The sequence below is a fragment of the Aethina tumida genome, chromosome 5, assembly GCF_024364675.1.
Source record: "Aethina tumida isolate Nest 87 chromosome 5, icAetTumi1.1, whole genome shotgun sequence".
In the NCBI taxonomy this organism is placed as follows: domain Eukaryota; kingdom Metazoa; phylum Arthropoda; class Insecta; order Coleoptera; family Nitidulidae; genus Aethina; species Aethina tumida.
In genome coordinates, this window is record NC_065439.1 from 15787897 (window position 1) to 15807890 (window position 19994).

A 19994-nucleotide genomic window follows, 5' to 3' on the forward strand; every position below is an offset into this window, starting at 1 on the left:
TCTGAGCACTCCGTTACGGCACCATATCCGGCATCGAATAAACAACTCCTCAATTGTACAACCATCGATTTAGAAGCGATGAAAGAACGCGTTGTCGCCGATTAATAGTTTCCCAACGGGTTCATCTTTGACCCCCGAGTGGTGTTTCTCGCGGTCGTTAGCGTCCGGGCCAGAAGCATTTTTCTTGTCAGAGTTAGTTGATGCTGTGGGTACCGCGTTGCGCGTTTAATTATTTCGTTCATTAATATGGACTTCCGGCCCGAGAGACCCCTCCGATAAACTTAAATACATATATCTTATTATGTCATTAAGGCACTTATTAAATTAGTAAGGAGCCCCGAGCTGCCATGGGAAGACTGATGGTCGCTTGTCGTTTATATTGATTATCTTTATAGGGATCTTGGCGGACAAGTGGAAGGATATCGACCGCTTTTAGGTACAATTAAATCTTTGTGTCCAGTGTTTTGAATGACTGAAGGTTTAAGCTCTTGAAACGTCTTGATGGGATGTGGAAGTGTTCTTCTGACTTGTTTCTAAAGATGACAATTTGGAATGGTTTATTTGAAACTTTTTATAGTAGTACCAATGGTTGTTTTAGAAACAGGAAGAACCTTCTTTAAATTAAACATTAATTGAAAACACACGAACAATTACAAAACTTAAAGTTTCATTAATAACTCACTAAAGTTTGGAAATCTTTTTCTAACTTGTTGCCAAAGACAATAATTTGAAATGTTTTATCTATATTATATGTTCCTTTCTTTTTATAGTGATACTAATTGTTGCTTCATAAGAAATAATGATAAATCTTCTTTATTATTAAATATGTTCTATTTCTAACTCAATTTGAAAACATTGGAAGACACACATTTTTTTGTGAGTACCAAATGGTGATTTCTCATTTGATGTGTTCTACTGCTTTGTTTTCAAAATAATACATTTTATTATGTTTATTTCATACTGTTGAGTCAGAGGTAATGAGTTCTTTTGAAATATTACATAGTAGTACCAATGTTTGTGTTATAAAATTTGAAGGATATAGTTTATATAAACTGTTTTACTAGATGCATCCTGATTCAGAGTTTATTTGAAAAAGTTTGAACGATTTAAATCTTGAAGTTTCATAACCAAATTTCGTCAGTTCGATGAGTACCAAAATGTGATTTCTTGATAGATTGTAAGTGTGGCAGTATTCTTTTGACTTATTTCAATAGAAGACCACTTGAAGTGTCTTTTCTTATTCACTTAATTGTTAATTCAGAAGGAATGAGTTCATTTGAAACATTACATAGTAGTACCAATAATTGTGTTACAAAATTAGAAGAATAAATAAACCCTTTTACTAAATGTATCCTGATCCAGAATTTATTTGGAAAAGTTTGAACAAATTCAATCATGAAGTGACATAATCAAATTTCTACTTTTTTGTAAGTACCAAAAGGTGATATTTTGACAAACTGGAATCGTGGCTTTTACCACATTCATTTAATTTTTTATGAGTTTTTACTTGAAACTTTTTATAGTAGTACCAATCGTTCTTTTACAAACAGGAAGAACCTTCTTTAAATTAATTAAACATTAATTGAAAACACCCAAACAATTACAAAAATTAGAGTTTCATTAGTAACTCAACAAGTACCAAACACTAAAGTTTGAAAATCTTCTTCTAACTTGTTACTAAATACAATAATTGGAAATATTTTGTCTTATATTATTATTTATTAATATTTATATATTCCTTTCAAACTTTTTATAGTAGTACTAATTATTGTTTCATAAAAAATGATGATTAAATGAATCTTCTTTATTATTAAACATGTTCTATTTCTGATTTAATTTGAAAACATTGTAAGACATTCAAATTTTAATATTCTTAAACAATTTTCGATTGTGAGTACCAAATGATGATTTCTTACTTGATGTCTTGTACTGCCTTGTTTTCAAAATAATACATTTTGAAGTATTTATTTCTTAATGTTGAGCCAGAGATAATGAGTTCATTTGAAATGTTACATAGTAGTACCAGTGATTGTGTTACAAAATTTGAAAGATAAATAAACTTTTTTACTTGATGTATCCTAATTCAGAGTATATTTGAAAAGCTTTGATGTATCATAACCAAATTTCGTCAGTTCAATGAGTACCAAAATGTGATTTCTTGATAGGTTGTAACTGTGGTAGTGTCCTTATGACTTATTTCAATAGACCATTCGAAGTGTCTTTTTTCTTATTCACTTAATTCTTAATGAGATCTTCTGGAATTTTTTATAGTAGTACCAGTAGTTGTTTTGTAAAAAAGAATCTTTTTTATTATTAAATATGACCTATTTCTGACTTAATTTGGAAATATTTAAAGACGTTTCAAATTTAAATATTCATAAGCAACTTTTGTTTTTTTTTGTGAGTACCAAATGCTGATTTCTCACTTGATAGGAAGTGTCGTTGTATTCTATTAGACTGTTTTCAAAATAATACATTTTGAAATATGTTTTCTTATTGTTGATTCAGAAGGAATGAGTTCATTTAAACATTACGTAGTAGTACCAATGATTGTATTACAAAATTGAAATAATAAATAAACCCTTTTACTAAATGTACCCTGACCCAGATTTTATTTGGAAATGTTAGAACAAATTCAATCTAGAAGGGTCATAACCAAATTTCGACTTTTCTTGTGAGTACCAAAAAGTGATTTTTTGACAAATTGGATGTGTGGTAGTGTTCTTTTGATCTATTTCAATAGAAGACAACCTGTATTGTCCTTTCTTATTTACTTAATAGTAATTGAGATCTTTTGTAACTTTTTATGGTAGTACCAGTAGTTGTTTTACAAAAAAGGAAGAATAAATGAACCTTCTTTATTATTAGGTACGTTCACTTTATTTGGAAACACAGTTCCATAAGTCTCATAAGCAAATTTTGGTGTTCCTGAGAGTACCAAAGGGTGATTTTTTGATTCATGAGAAGAGTGGTGGTATCTCCTGGTATGTCTCAAAAGAAAATCATGGTGAAACGTTTCTTCTTATTCATCTAATGGTTAATGGTTTTCTTTTGAAACTTTTTGTAGTAGTACCGAAGGTTGTTGTGCGAAAAGGAAGAATAAAAGAACCTTCTTTACGATTAGGCGTGTTCTGCTCCTGACTTTATTTGGAAACACTCGACCAGTTCAAAAACAATTCAGTTTCTTCAAGCAAATGTCGTGCCTCGCTGCGAGTACCGAGGCCCGATTTCCTGCTGCAAGACAATTTCGCGATCATGAATGAACATTCGCAAGTTAGACCAGAGAAAGTCAGAAATGTGCATCGTCCCGCGTACCGCTAAAAATCGCTCACTTCAAATCGCCTACTTGCCGCACTTTCACATCTGCCTACTTACATCAAACCGTGCATCCGGAGCGAGCGCAGACGCCGCCGCCGTACACCACCATCGCACCGTCCACCTAGTCCAAAAACCGGCGGGCACCCTCACAAAATAATAAAAATGAAAAACAGAAACACCGGAATTAACCGAAAATGCGAGTACACACAGGAGCGTTGCGTTCGTGTCGTGTGTCGACCTCGACGCGCCTCATTCAGGTTTACAACTGAGCACACACGCCTCCGTGCCATTGGCGGGGGACCTCGTGAACGGGAACGGTGCCGAGTGGGGATGGGGACGTGCAGCGATGGCGCGGGCGAGGGGGGCGCACGTTCATTCATAATCGCGAGCGACCTTTGCGTGAGCGGGGCCCGGGGGGACGCCAGATCCGGTCTCACCTTCTGGCTCTGGTGAGGTTGTCGGACTGCGCCCGGCGGTCTTGGGTCTGGGAGTTTTTGCCCTGTTGCACAAGGAAAACCAGGTCCTTACTGGATGTTTAACACCCGTCAATTCATTGTTCAATTCTGAGATAATCAATTTATTGTCCAATTTCTAAATGACCAATAAATGCTAGAATCTTCTAGAACAAGATCAATTCTTTAATAATTTTTGATATTATCCCATACAACTAATTTATAAACAAAGTTTGTTTACAAACAAACACACACATACATGCAGTAGAGGACATGAATTAGTAATTTATTATAATATATTAAAAATTGCATTGCAAATCATTGCAAAAAATTAAAATATTTTTAAAATACATATTTTTTAGATTAATTCAGAAAAATATACATATAGAATAAGAAAATACTAGTTTTTAAAATACAAAAATATTAGTAAAGTAATATTATTTTGATACAGTTGATAGTTCGATAACTCGAATTTTTGATAAGTTGAAGCAAATTGGTTCAGTCCAGGATGAAAATTATGAGTAATCTTTACTTAATAATTCGAGGTCTTGATAACTCGATTTTGTTTTACAATAATCATGGTTCGAGTTATCACAGTTTGACTGTAGTTCATATTCAGTAAAATAGTTATAATATATAAATTATTGAAAATTTTCTAAAAAAATAGTTTTATTTTCATAAAAAATGCGAAAAATTAATTTGAATGTTAGAAATAAGGACAATATTATTATACTTATTATAATATTTTAAGTACTTATAAAAGAGCCAATATTATTAAACATAATAAAGATAAAATAAACTTTTATGACGAATTTTCATTTTAAAACCACAAATAAAAGAAATAATTAAAACCTGGGAAAACCAAATAACTACAGATAATTGAATGAAAAGATAACTTTTCAATAAGTAGTTCTCCTTTTACGGCACAGAATTCAAATTTCTGGGGATATTATTATTATCTGTTTCCATAAAAAAATTAATTTTAAACTTATTTTATAGTATTTCATTGCTCCGTATGATTTTTTTATTTATAAATAACATCCCTGTTTATGTTAGACGTCCTAAAGCAACAATATTACTGAAAATGTTCAATTTCCTTTGTAAGAATTTTGTATTTTTTCAAATATTTAGATATATTTTTTTACATTTTTTCTATTATTTTAATATTTTCAAATTTTTTTTACCCTTTTGTGACATTTTTCACTTTTCCATTTTGTAAAAATTGTTGTTTTTTAATATTATTACATTTTGAAGAAATATATGTATTTCTTTTTATTATTTATTTTATTATAGTTCTTATGGTAGTTCACAATTTCCTTGAACATTGATTTATTTAAATTTTTATATTTTTGTAAGAAATGTTTTTTAAAAGGCATTTACTTACTATATATACTTAATTTCCAATATTTTTTACATTTTGTTTCTTATTTTTTTGAAAACTCTTTTTTTTAATTTTTAAATATTTCTAAAATGTATAAATATTAAATAAAAGGTTTCTTGACAATTTAAGAATATAAAAACAACAGTTCGTACAAGAAGAAAAGTGTAAGAATGTAAAAAAAAGTTTTTACAAGAAATGACAATGTAATAAAATATTATAAGATATTTCTCAAAATTAAAACCATAAAAAAGTAGGGATATAAAAAGATATATAAATTTTTACTAGGCAGGAAAAATATTATTTAAAAATTATAATATTTCCATCAGTTCTTTCTTCGATACAATTTTTAAAATAATCAAGAAAAATAAATTAATTGTAATTTTTTATATTCCTGCATTTTACTACTTATAATATTTTACAATTTCCTTTATTGTAAGAACTTTTACTTTCTATACGTGTTATTGGAACTCTTTTTATTATTTTACATAGTTTATTATTATTATTTAATCTTCATTATTTTTCATATTTTTATAATATCTCTGGTATTTTTACATTTTCAAGAAAACTTTTTATTTATTTATATTTATTTATTTTTTATGATTGAAAAATATAAATTTTTTATCAATTCTTCGATGGAATGTTTACCTTCTTATAAGAACTATTAGTTTCTTTATATTCATACATTTCGAAAAGGCTTTGTTTTTTGTGATATTACATGTTTTTTTCATTATCTATTTCATTTTATTTATCATGATATTTTACAATTTCCTTCATTGTAAAAACTTTTGATTTCTATACATTTTTTCGTTTTATACTTTTACATATTTTTTATAATTTAATCTTAATTATTTTTAATATTTTTTTTATAATTTCTCTCTTATTTTGACATTTTCAAGATTATTTTACATATTTTTTATTGTTTATAAATCATAAAAAATCAAATTTGAGAATATAAAAATATAAAATTTCCATTAGTTTTTACTTTGATGGAATGTTTAAACTAAAGAAAAAAAATAACCAATTTCTTATAATATATTGCATTTTTCCTTCTTGTAAGATCTTTTAACATAGTTTCTTTATATTCATACATTTTGAAAAAACCTTGTTTTTTATATTACATTTTTTTCCCATTATTTATTTCATTTTACTTATTATGAAGTTTTAGAATTTCTTTCATTTTAAAAACTTTTCATTTCTATATATTTTTTTGTTTTATAAGAACTCTTTTTTATAATTTTACATATTTTTTTATAATTTAATCTTCATTATTTCTAATATTTTTTTATAATCTCTCATTTTCAGGATTATTATTTATTTATTTTATTTTACAAATTTTTTATTGTTTATAAATCATAAAGAATCAAATTTTCTATAAAATTTGAGAATATAAAAAAATATAAAATTTTCATCAGTTCTTACTTTGATGGAATGTTTAAAATAAAGAAAAAAAAAATAACCAATTTCTTATAATATATTGCATTTTTCCTTCTTGTAAGATCTTTTTTAGCATAGTTTCTATATATTCATACATTTTGAAAAAACCTACTTTTTTATATTACATGTTTTTTCCATTATTTATTTCATTTTACTTATTATGAAGTTTCAGAATTTCTCTGATTTTAAAAACTTTTGATTTCTATACATTTTTTTGTTTTATAAGAACTCTTTTTTATAATTTTACATATTTTTTATAATTTAATCTTCATTATTGTTAATATTTTTTTTTTATAATCTCTATCTTATTTTTAAATTTTCAGGATTATTATTTATTTATTTTATTTTACATATTTTTTATTGTTTATAAATCATAAAGAATCAAATTTTCTATAAAATTTGAGAATATAAAAAAATATAAAATTTTCATCAGTTCTTACTTTGATGGAATGTTTAAAATAAAGAAACATAAAATAACCAATTTCTTATAATATATTGCATTTTTCCTTCTTGTAAGATCTTTTAGCATAGTTTCTTTATATTCATACATTTTGAAAAAACCTACTTTTTTATATTACATGTTTTTTCCATTATTTATTTCATTTTACTTATTATGAAGTTTTAGAATTTCTTTGATATCTATACATTTTTTTGTTTTATAAGAACACTTTTTATAATTTTACATATTTTTTATAATTTAATCTTCATTATTGTTAATATTTTCTTTATAATCTCTCTCTTATTTTTAAATTTTCAGGATTATTATTTATTTATTTTATTTTACATATTTTTTATTGTTTATAAATCATAAAGAATCAAATTTTCTATAAAATTTGAGAATATAAAAAAATATAAAATTTTCATCAGTTCTTACTTTGATGGAATGTTTAAAATAAAGAAACATAAAATAACCAATTTCTTATAATTTATTGTATTTTTCCTTCTTATAAGAACTTTTACCATAATTTCTTTATATTCATACATTTTGAAAAATCTTGTTTTTTATTTTATCATTTATTTCATTTTACTTATTATGAAGTTTTAGAATTTCTTTGATTGTAAAAACTTTTGATTTCTATACATTTTTTTTGTTTTTTTACAATTTTACATATTTTTTTATTATTTATTCATTATCTTTAATATTTTATACATATACTCCTATTTTTACATTATGAAGAAATCTTAAATTTTTATAATTTACAAATTATAATTCAAAATTTCTTTAAATTGTAAGAATATACAAAATAACATAATAAAATGCAAAAATATGTAAAATTGGAATGACAATGTAAAATATTATATTTCTCAAAAAATTCAAGAATTTTACTAAACAGGAAAATCATGGAAATATTTAAAAGTCGTAAAATTATCATCACTCTTTCTTGGGTGGAATGTTTAATATCATTAACGAGAAATATAGTAACTAACACACTAGTTCTTATTCTAATAGCGTCCTTAAAATACACCATCCAAGATTGATCAGTCCAATAAAAATTAATTAATTTGATAAATAACCACAAAATTTATTTAATTGGTAATAACATTACCATTACGTATTATGTTGTTTGTCTCTAATGCGACATTATCCCAACCTTAAATCTTGACGACATGCACATTTTTCATCCGTACCAACGCCGTTCGCCGTACGCCGCGCGTCCCGTATCAATTTACATTTTTAACGCGTCCCCAATAAAAATTTATCGAGAGTCGTAAAAAACAAGCTATCCGGACACGATAGCCGTGTAATTTTATACTTTTACACGAAATATGACGTTGTCTATCTCGTATGTTCGAACTTAATAGTCACGTTTATTGGCTAATTAAAAATTTGATTGCCGGGCATAAATCTAAAAATCGATCACGGTTATTTACACCTTGTCGCCCGCCCGCCCGCATGATTTTTGGGACCAACAACAAAGAATCGGCGGATTGACGTCACACCAGCGTCGATTGCAATCAAAACAAACTACAAACGAGAGATTTAATGCGCTCAATATTTACCATCCACTTGTAAAGAAGATAACGTTTGAAAACGACGAGATTGTTAAAGTTCAGATTTCCGGCAAAACAATATCGACACCCTTATCTCGAATCCAACTCTGTAATCCGAGTTAAAAACAGTTTTTCACTCAATTCTAATAGATGTTTAACACAAACAAATGTATAGCAGTAATTTGTATATTAATGCATCAGTTTTTCGTCAGTGTTGCCAACATTTGAATTTTTAGGTTAGGCACAGTAGCGCCAACTTTTTAAAAATAATAAATATTACATTTACAGTAGGTAGCCATAATTATAGCAACTAATTAAAATTCTGATTCTCTTAATTTTAGATTTTACATATTTTTATTTTTAATAATTTTGTATTAATTCTTGTGATATTTTGCACTTTCTCTTCTTGGAAAAACTTTTGTTTTTTTATATTCTTACGTAATGAATATCTTTTACAATTTCTTATTATTATTTAATTTATTTTTTATGATATTTTACGTTAATTTGATATGTGAACTGTTTTTGTTTACATTTTGTAAAAAATCTTTTTCATGTACATAATTTTTTTATTATTTAAATTTGATTATTTTTCATGTTATTTACATTCTTTCACTTTATTATAATATTATTTTTTATATTTTTACATTTTATGAGAAATCATGATTTTTATAAAATGTACAGTGATGTGAAAAATAATAAGGACACTTGTCGGTAAACAGAAAAAAATGCAAATTTCAACAATTTTCTTTTGTTTTCTCATCACCTCTTTATTTTCAAAAATTTGTGTTATTTTCATAACTGTTGGGTAATTTCTCCTTATTTTCTCCACAAATTCACTCTACTTTTATTCTTTCTTTCTCTAGACTAAGGAAAATGAGGAAATTTCCTTTTCATCTTCTGCTTTAGAAACTCTGGCGTATCATCTTAATTGATTTACCGCCAAAATTTTGTTTTTATAGAATTTTCCCAAGAACTTCACCTTTTTTTGTATATTTTAACTGTTTTTATCACATTTTTTATGATACACAGTGATGTGAAATATAATATGTAAAGTTTCTAACCAAGTTTCCAAAGGATTATTTATTTTTAATTACTCTTATGTTCCTAGTGTACAAAAATTAAAGAAATATTGCAAATTTCTTTAAGAAAAACAAAAGAAAAATAATAGTTCTTTAAATTTTGTTGTGAAATAAAATGAGAAGAATTTCAGAATTGCCGAAAATGTATATGTTTGTGTTTTGTGGCCTACGGACATGTTGAGTTTCGCAATCAGGGTGAAACAAATTACATTTGGACTCATGTGACCAGAGAATATTGCGCCATTTCTCCACTGGTCAATATGACCCTCTTGAGCAAATTGTAACTGTTTTTTTACGTCACGTTTCAATAGGAATGGAACTCCTTCAGCTTTTTCGCTTTTAAATTATTCTTAATTAGCAATTTTCGAATAGTCGAAGTGTGAACGTTCAAAATAAATTCATTTTTAATGATTTTTAAGGATGGGAAGAGTGTTTTCATTTGGGGCTTATATTTTTACTATATTTCCGACAATTGTCTTCAAGCAATTTAAGTTTTTGGCTATTTTCCGGTAAGAAATACCTTTTTTGTTACTACCCCAGATGCCTAAAGATCCCATTTGCTAATTTAATGTATAATTACGAATAAATTTAGACAAAATTGTAATCTAGGGGCATTTATTTCATACAAATGTCCCTATTATTTTTCACATGACTTTTTTTATTTCATTATCATAGGATTTTTATTGTTTTTCACCTTTTTCTAAAGTTATAAGATTTAAAAATATACTTTTGTTATTAATCAGTGTAATCAAATACAATATTTTTATGATTAATCATATAATCACTTTAAGTTTATTAAAAACAGCCAAACTTATTCTCCCTATTTTTATGGAATATAAAGTTATTAAACACTAGTTTAAAATTGTAATATTTTTATTTTAACAAACTTTTTTTTAAAGCATTGAAACTCAAGGCTCAAAACTAAAACTTGATTAGTAATTTTTTAGACATGAAAGTTGAAGAAATCTATCTACATCTCTCTATTTTTAACAAATATAATTATACCACTATATACACCTCCTGAAATGGGTATTCACCAAATTTCAAAAAAAAAAAAATATGCATATTTATAATTCTGTGGAAATGCTTTCAAATGGACTACACTGTATATTGTATATAATAGAACAGAAATTAACGAATTTTCCATCTAGGTTGAATTTTTGTTATTATAAACCTTTTTATTCTTATTTTTACTACATTAATTATAAAAATACATGGAAATCAGCAGGTATAACTAATTTAAATTTACAAAAAACAAAACAATTTTGGACGTAAATGTTGACAAGAAATGGTAATTATTTCATAAAACAATTTTTGGACTAAATAAGAAAATATATAATTTTTTAATAAAATTTGGTGTATGTCCAATTCAGGGGGTGGTTAATCCAGTAGTGTAGACAGATTTTCTATAAAAAAATTTTTAGTATGATTTCTTAATTTTTCATGACTAAAAAATTACTCTGCAGGTTTTGGTTTTGAGCAAAAAAAATTGACATTTAGTCTATGTCTTCATGTTCATTAAATTATTTTTTTCAAAATCAGACAAAAAATTCAAATTTTATGGGGTGTTCTGCTTTCAAATGGGCCACACTGTATATTGTATATAATAGTCAGAAATTAACGAATTTTCCGCCTATCTTAAATTATTATTATTGTAAACCTTCTCATTCTTCTTATTATTACATTAATTATAAAAATACATGAAAATCAATAACTAACTGAAATTTACAAAAAACAAAACAATTTCGGACGTAAATGTTGACAATAAAGATATAATAGACTCGAATAATCGAATTATGACAGCAGTTATAATTATTTCATAAAACAGTTTTTCGAGTAAATATTGACAATAAGATATAACGTGAACAAAACAGCATTCAGAGTGATTTGATAAAAAATGGCGTTTTTTAACGTAGCCTACGAATGAACATAACTGCATCAAATCGATCGCAGAACATGAACTGGAACGGTTCCAAAAATGGTCCAACACACACAAACTCCGCACAACCTTCATCGCGGAATCCAAATATCTCAGTTAACAAGTAAAATTTAAAGCACTTTAGAATTCAGAACGTTTCCGAAGTCCGAACGTAAAAACATGTTCGACGAAACGAACGTATGGCCTGCATATTGCATGAATGAAATTTAATATAGGATATTGCATAATGCGCCCGATTCAGAGGTCGTTCAGGTCGTATACATGATATAGATACGTTACAAAAACGGATACCGCATTCACGTCATTATTGTCAGTGTTTTGTCCGCTGTTTACGGAAACGGACACGGACAATAGGGGCACTTTTTTCCACTTTTCAATTTGTGAGATAGACGGGCAGACGGGTATGTGCACACAAAAGTTGAGACGAAATTATTATTTCGCTGGAACAAGGTTAAACTACAGATTTTGACAAATTTCAGGCGCCCGCAGAACAAACATTCCATAGAATTAAAGATTGTTAATGGTTATTTATACATAGTCCCCGTTTTAAAGTTATCAGTCAAAAAGTATATTGGTTTGTAAAAACAAAGATCAGTCTTATATCTGTTTTATATACATCTATTTCTAAAACAACTGATTGTAAAATTTATTGGCAGCAATTTGCGTATGCTCCCGTCAATTTTTCACCAGTGATGGCAACATTTTTATTTTTACTTCGACTTGTAAGTAACTTAGGAATACTTAATAAAGATTTAGTGCATAAAAATTAAAAATTAAAGAAAAACCAGGAAAATAATAGTAATCCAACCAAACCAACCTAAAATGAGAAAATTCACAATGAGAAAAAACGCTTCTAACGTCAGTTGAATCAAATCTGGTATTACCATCTTTGGCTCTAATGACATCCCTCATTCTACAGGAAGCTCTTTATAAGATTTCTAACGTAGTCCATATCCAAATGTTCCCATTTTTCATTTAAAACGCCTCCAAGCTCATCAAGACTGTCTAGGGCGATATTACGGATTCAAACATACTCGACTAGATTTAGATCTGGACATTTGCTGGCGAATCTAAAACAAGAATTCCAACCCCTCGAAGGTATTCTCAGTTTCGAAAAGTGAAAATCTCGACACATCAGAGAAAAGGGCATTAGCCCAGTCCTGAATACCCTAATTAATGTGTTCTCTTGCAAACTTTATTCGTGCCTCACTCAATGTTTCCTGGATAACATCGGTGCAATAACAGGCCTTCTGGGTAAGCTGCGACCTGTCATCAATTAGAGCCCCGATTTGGGCAGCTTGTTCTGGTGTTAAATTGCTCATTATTTCTTTAAAATACCGTTGTAAATTAGCAAATAAATGAAATGTACCGTACATAAACAATTTTAAAATAAAAATAAAATTTTTCACAATATTTCAATTTTATTTCTTTTTATTTTCTTCATACATCGTAATTTAAAATGGTGGTTTATATTCGTCTAAAGGAAACCTTGAACAAATATAAAAAGGTTTTAGTAAAAATTACGATTAAATTTTAATCTTTTTTCTTATTTTAAAAATTATGCGATATTTTTTATGACACGTATATTTACTATAAAATTTCTTTCAAATTACATCGGTATAGTTTCAATTATAGTTATAAAGGATACAATTTAATGCCTTTAAAATTTCCTTTCTGAAAGACTTTTTACTGAATCTGTTTCATCAGATTTTTTCTCAAGCACTCTTTAATTGACTACATTAGGAGTAATTTTATATTCTGTAGAAATTCCGCTGGTAATGAGGTCCTCATCAAAATTTATAAAACCATCGTTTGATGTTGCATCTTTTATATTGCATTTCCAAACATTTATTGAATGGATCTTCAGCTTCTGAGAATATTTGTCGTACAAAGATATTTTTTTCTTTTTATTCAATTGATATAACTTTATCATTTTGCTCATAAAAATTATTAATCCTGTAACCTTTCCAAAACAATTCTGGATTGTGATCTAAATAAATAAAAAAGTTCTATATATTCTTCACATGTAAGTAGAGATATACTCAGTGATAAAGAAATTGGACAACATGGAGGTGTTCAAATTTAACATTGTTTTATTAAAACATATACACTATCGCTCATATATAGAGCAACTTTAGAAATTTTCAATTATCTCGATAAATGTGTACGTTTAAATGTCCATATTATTGTCAGTTATGCAGTATGTTTGTTAAACAATATAGCAATGTAATTGTTTAATTAAGTATTTGTTAATATTTCAAAAATATTCAAGGTTCAAAAGTAGAGCAACTTTAAAATAAAACAACATTACGTACATTTAGCCTTTTTTTATTTCGTATTTAGTAACATACCAATAATTTTTAATAACTTCTAAACACCTTTTTTTCATTGATTTTTGTAGCTTTTTAATACAATCGTTCGATATTTCTTTAGAATGATTTTGAATTTCTTGGTAGAGTTGATTTATATTTGACAGTCTTTTTGCATGGATTTTCCGATCAATTTCTTCTCAAAGGTTTCCCATTTGATTGAGGTCCGAGTTTTGTGCTGGCCAAGGCATAACACATACTCCTTGAGAAGCGAAGCATTCTTTAACAAACTTAGACGTGTGTTTCGGATCGTTGTCGTGCTTGAAGGTTCACCTTAAACTCATGTTACCTTCAGTAAATGGAAGCATATGATTCCACAGAAACAAAACGATCCATTATCCCGTCTAACTTAACCAAACCCAGAAAAACATCTCTAAACCATAACGCCTCCTCCACCATGCTTCACAGTGTCTAGTGTACTTGGGATTATACCTTTCATTAATTGGTCCTCTCACCTACGAAATGCAATCAGATTTGAATAACTGAAGCCGACTTCCATCGGAAAACAAAATTGTTTTCCATTGCCCATCTGTCCAGTTCCCATATTCTATTGTTAAAGTAGTTTTGCTGCCCTATAGTTTGCAGAATGAAGGACTTCTTTGCTGGTTTTCTACCATAGAGACCAGCTCCTTTTAGTCTTCGTTTTATGATACTCACTAACGCACTGAGTTCGTTTATTTTTTTATTTATGTGGGTTGTGTTGATAAAAGTGTCATGAACAACAAACGTTTTTGTCTTCCTGTCCAAAGCTCTGTTAGTCTTTCATTTTCTACCACATTTTGGAACTCCTTCCAGTATATTCCTTCTGTTAAAATTGGAAATCATCTTCGAAATGATAGATTTCTTTAAATTTAAATCTACTGCAATTTTCCTCTGCTTTTCACCATTCCGGAACTTTTCTACAATTTGTTGTTTAATTTGTATCGTTAAATAGAGACTTTTAGGCATTTTTAGCTTTAAGGTACGATGGCGAACACAAAAATAAATTATAAAATCAGTTGTATCGAATATAGGATTTGCTTTACTTATGAACCCTGCCCGAAATAAAATGTTGTGTAAAAACTATGTAAATAAAGACATGCGTATATAAAATGAGGTACTAAATGTTTAGGCACTTATTAATTGTATAATTAATCTAAATTAAAAAGAATTGTTCTGTTAATAAAATGATTATGGTTTTTAACATGTTGCTCTACATATGAGCGATGATATGTTATAGCAAAGAGTAAACGATTAAAATTTGAAAACGAAATATCAAAGATTTTACATTTTTTTAAATTATTTAGTTAATGTGATTGTCTAACGAGGTTTTTTAAACATTCCCCAACAGGTCTTGGCATTGATTCAATGAGGTGGGCTATTTTCTCTTGAGGTATAATATCCCCAGCTACCTGTACTTCATGTCTTAAAACCTCCAAGGTCCGTGGGGGTTGGGGTAAATTTCCTAGCATTCTACTCATCATATCCCAAGCATGTTCTGTAGATGAAATATTGGAGAATCTGGCTAGCCATGACATTAGATTCACCTGGGTCTCTTCAAAAAAGTTTAAACTAACCCTGGCAACACAGGACAGAGCATTATATTACTGAAATATTGGATCCCTGGGCCGATTAAGGTAAGGAATAACATACGCATCCACTACTTCCTGAAGATAACGTTGTGCTGTTATGTTGCCTCTAATAAAGAGTAAAGTAACGCCCATTGTTCGGTATACATATCGGTCAACGTCAGACTTTGATTGACGTGTTTCTCCCCAACGTCTTCTGACTCCTTTTCGCCCATCATGTCCACCCATCAGAATCGGGATTCATCAGGGGAGACGACTGGATGCCATTCCACATTCCAATGTTGTCGTTCTCTACACCACTGTAGACGTTGTCTTCGATGCTCAGCGGTGAGAGGTAGCAAAAGATGGAGCCGATAATTCTGCAGTTCTAATGAACTTATACTGCGGTAAACCGTTCGGGCACTTACAACATGTTCTTGTTCTCCTAACCACTCATCAGCCAAAGATCTAGTTGTCGAAAATCGGTCTTAGAAGTCCATAAGTCTTAGACGTCGATCTTGAACTACATCGGTGCCCTTTCGACGTCCGGTACCAACTCTTCTCCAATTTTGGGCACTATCATACCACGCTTGATAACATTTCAACTGTAGTTGGATTTCTGTTAGTGCTATTACCGATTTGTCGAAATGAAAAATTCGCCTCCAGTAGACCAATAATTCGGTTTCTTTCAAATTCACTTAGCTGGCGATAAATTTTTCGTACCTACCCTCCAGGCATTTTAAAATTACCAAACATCGATATTAGATCCAACCAAATAGTTTAATTTGTTGTTTAATTTATATCGACAAATAGAGACTTTAAGGTACGATGTCGAACATAAAAATAAATTATAAAATCAATTGTATCGAATATAGGCTTTGGTTGCTTTACTTATGAATCCTGCCCAAAATAAAATGTTGTATAAAAACTATGTAAATAAAGATATCCGTATATAAATTGAAGTACAAAATGTTTAGACACTTACTAATTATACAATTAATTTAAATTAAAAATAATTGTTCTTTTAATAAAATGATTATGTTTTTTAATTTGTTGCTCTACATATGAACGATAGTGAATATTATTGCAAAGAGTAAACGATTAAAATTTGAAAACAACATATCAAAGATTTTACATTTTTTTTTTTTTTATATTATTTAGTTAATGTGATTTTTTGTCGAGGTTATTTAAACACTCCCCATCTGGTCTTGGCATTGATTCAATGAGGTGGGCTATTTTCTCTTGAGGTATAATATCCCAAGATTCTGCGGTAAACCCTTCGGGCACTTTCAACATACCCTTGTTCTCCTAACCACTCATCAGCCAAAGATCTAGTTGTCGAAAATCGGTCTCAGAAGTCCATAAGTCTTCTTAAACTATATCTGTGTTCCTTCGACGTCCGGTGCCCACTCTTCTCCGATTTTGGGTACTATCAAACCATTCTTGGCAACATCTCAACAGTAGTTGGATTTTTCTAAATGAGGTTAACGATTTGTCAAAATGAAAAATCCGACTCCAGTAGTATTAGACACATTTAAGAATACTTTTAGAAAAATTATACTAATTTAAGACACCCCGATAATTCAAATGAGCCCAAACCAATAACGTCGATTCCGTGTGAAAAACTCGCGAACCGTTTGTATGCAGGTGAGGACGGCCGCATTGTAATGCAGGACGAGGGAGCAGCGGTTCCATTCGCGACATCCTCGAGCTCGGACGTTTCGGTTCTCAGGCAAGGTCATTAATTGTATGTGTAGATGTGTGCGTGCATGTCGTTACGGCGTTTTGCATGTCGGTCACACTTTCGGCGGTTCCTTCGATTAACGGCAACGCCGATTTTGCATACGATCGACGCGATTTCCTGTTTACGTGGAATTCGGCACGGCGACGTTTCGCCAACGATCATTTTTACTCGCAGTGTCCCGGAGCGGTGCGGTAGATCTTCAGGTGTGCCGATAATTAACGATTTTTCCTCCCTGGCGCATTGTGGGACCGACCCAGTTGGCCGCGACAGGAACTAGTAACCCAGTTGCGGACGGCCTACCCCAATCGTCGAACAATGCGTCCGGAAGAAAACTTAAAATTCACGCGATCGACGACGAATGAATGGCCGACGATTATGTAAATACAAGGGCAAATCCGGTATCGGGGACTCGGGTCACGTATCGCCGTAGTGCGAATGGTCAAAGAAGGGCGACTGTAAACAAAAGCCATCGGCGATTAATCGAGGGGGACACCTGCACACAATTCACACACATGTTTCTGTTTTTACATAAATAACAACATCCTTGTTTCCACAAGCTGTAAGCAAACAAGCAAACAGTTTATGTGCTTTGTACGTCGCAAAGAAGGAAGGCACCAAAAACTAATTGTGGGATCATCTAAAGCCTATTTCATAAACACCAATCAGATTAAAATCCAGTCTATGTTGTTTTAAGTACCCAAAATATTTAACACCATTATACATTCATCGTTTATTGTAAATATTAATATTAAATATCACCAAACAAAAAAAGCTGATATCTGATATCTACTGATTGATAATTAAACATATTACAAAATATATATTTTGAAATTCATTTTTTATCACAACCTCTATAATTTTTTCAAATTATATTATATTAATATAATTAATCAATTATTAAAAATTACATCACCAAAACCAGAAATAACATGATTGAAATATTTCTTACTGATTTGTAAAAAATATGCATTTTTAAAAACATTTTTCTTCATTACCTTCAATTGTTCAGTTTATTTAAAGTAAAAATAATAATTAAAAAACTTATTAATAAAGTTTTATTAATTATTATATACTTAACACACTTGACAACAAATGAATGTATCAAATTTAAATTTATTTAATTAAATACGAACATATTCAACATATTTATTTATACATTACTTAGAAATAAAATTACCACGCTCTTTACATATGACTACAAATGAATGACTAAAAATTGAATTTATTTAATTAATTACGAACATATTCAACATAATTTAAATTTTACTTAGAAATAAAATTATCACGCCATATAAAATATTAATCATTTATTAAAAATGACAACTTAAAATATCATCATAGAAACCGGAAATAGCATTGAAATATTTCATATTGATATTTTAGCATGCTAAGAAATATACATATTTAAAAAATGTTTTGTTCATTACCTTCAATTATTCAATGTAAGAATAATAATTAAAAAACTAATTAGTTAATTTTTAATATTTACTATTAACTTAAAATTTAACTACAAATGACTGATTAAAGGTTGAGTGTATTTAATTAAATTCGAAGTTAGATAGTTTAAAAATTACTTAAGTTTTAATATTTACTATTAACATAACAAATTTGACCACAATGTAATTTATACATTACTTAGAAATAAAATTATGACGCTCTCTATATTTCATAAAATATTAATAATTTATTAAAAATGACAACCTTAAATATCATCTAAACCAAATAAAGCATGATCGAAATATTTCATAATCTTGTATTAATATGCTAAAAATATACATTTTTGAAAATATTTTTCATCATTACATTCTATTATTCCGTTTGTTTAATATAAAAATAATAATTATAAAACTAGTTACTTGAGTTTTTTTTATTTTTTATATACTTAAAACACTGAAATACTAATGAATGTCTATAAATTAAATTTATTTAATTAAATACAAAAATATTCGATATAATTTAAACATTACTTAGAAATAAAATTATGACGTTTTTAATATTTCATAAAGTATTAATAATTTATTAAAATTAACAACCTTAAATATCATTAATACCAGAAAAGGCATGATGGAAATATTTCAAATTGATATTTTAACATGCTAAAAAATATACATTTTTAAAAACATTTTTCTTCATTACATTCAATTATTCCGTTTATTTAATGTAAAAATATAATAATTAAAAAACTAATTACTTGAGTTTATTATTTATTATACACTTGACACATTAGGATACAAATGAATGTCTAAATATTAAATTTATTAAATTAAATAAGAAAATATTCGACATAATTTAAACATAACTTAGAAATAAAATTATTACGCTCTGTATACTTCATAAAATATTAATCATTTATTAAAAATGACAACCTTAAATATCATCTAAACCATATTTAATATTCTAAACATTTTTAAAAACATTTTTCTTCATTACATTCTATTATTTCGTTTATTTGATATAAAAATAATAATTAAAATATTAATTACTTGAGTTTTTTTTTTTTATTTTTTATAAGCTGTTTACACTTCTATAACCAAAAAATTTTTAATTATAAAAATTTCATGTGAAAATTATTGTGAAATAAATTTCTTCTGAAACCAAAATTGGAAGAAATTTCAGTCCTCTCGAACAATTTAGTTTCGAAGAAAATTTCCCGTATGAGTATTAAATACTAATGAGCCATACTTTAAAGTAGTGAACGTAATTCCATACGATCATTTTCCATACAATTAAAATGCGTAC

General features: G+C 28.3%; 1 protein-coding gene across 3 annotated transcripts in view; it reads right to left on the minus strand.

Annotated features, from left to right (window-relative positions):
- Window positions 1–19994, minus strand: part of LOC109601732 (E3 ubiquitin-protein ligase HECW2-like) — a 121594-nt gene that overhangs the window by 88465 nt on the left and 13135 nt on the right. Inside the window, exon 1 of one of the 3 annotated variants that reach the window (XM_049967188.1) lies at window positions 3376–3561. The exons of the other annotated variants lie outside the window; for them this stretch is intronic. The gene's annotated coding sequence lies outside the window, so the exon portion shown is untranslated. Of the gene's footprint in view, window positions 1–3375; window positions 3562–19994 lie in introns of those variants that run through there. 3 annotated transcript variants of the gene reach the window in all.